This window comes from Arachis duranensis, chromosome 4 (genome assembly GCF_000817695.3).
Source record: "Arachis duranensis cultivar V14167 chromosome 4, aradu.V14167.gnm2.J7QH, whole genome shotgun sequence".
NCBI lineage: Eukaryota > Viridiplantae > Streptophyta > Magnoliopsida > Fabales > Fabaceae > Arachis > Arachis duranensis.
In genome coordinates, this window is record NC_029775.3 from 88,540,864 (window position 1) to 88,541,834 (window position 971).

Genomic DNA, 971 nt, shown 5'->3' on the forward strand with positions numbered 1-971 from the left:
GTGGATTTTCTGGAGCTACAGAAGCCCAATTGGCGCGCTCTCAACGGCGTTGGAAAGTAGACATCCTGGGCTTTCCAGCAATATATGATAGTCCATACTTTGCCCAAGATTTGATGGCCCAAACCGGCGTACAAAGTCACCCTCAGAAATTCCAGCGTTAAACGCCGGAACTGGCACCAAAATGGGAGTTAAACGCCCAAACTGGCACAAAAGCTGGCGTTTAACTCCAAGAAGAGTCTCTACACGAAAATGCTTCAATGCTCAGCCCAAGCACACACCAAGTGGGCCCGGAAGTGGATTTTTATGTCATTTACTCATCTCTGTAAACCTTAGGCTACTAGTTTTCTATAAGTAGGACCTTTTACTATTGTATTTTGATCTTTGGATCTTTGGATTATTTTCAGATCCTTTGATCATCTTTGGACATCTAGTTCTTAGATCATTGGGAGGCTGGCCATTCGGCAATGCCTAGACCTTGTTCTTATGTATTTTCAACGGTGGAGTTTCTACACACCATAGATTAAAGTGTGGAGCTCTATTGTACCTCGAGTATTAATGCAATTACTATTGTTTCTTCTATTCAATTCCGCTTGTTCTTGTTCTAAGATATCACTTGTTCTTCAACTTGATGAATGTGATAATCCGTGACACTCATCATCATTCTCACCTCCGTTCTACCTTCGACTGGGTGAATATCTCTTGGATTCTTTAACCGGAATCTTCATGGTATATGCTAGAACAGATGGCGGCATTCAAGAGAATCCGGAAGGTCTAAACCTTGTCTGTGGTATTCTGAGTAGGATTCAATGATTGAATGACTGTGACGAGCTTCAAACTCCTGAAGGCTGGGCGTTAGGGATAGATGCAAAAGAATCAATGGATTCTATTCCAACCTGATTGAGAACCGACAGATGATTAGCCGTGCTGTGACAGAGTGTGTTGAACATTTTCACTAGCCGTGACAGGGTGCG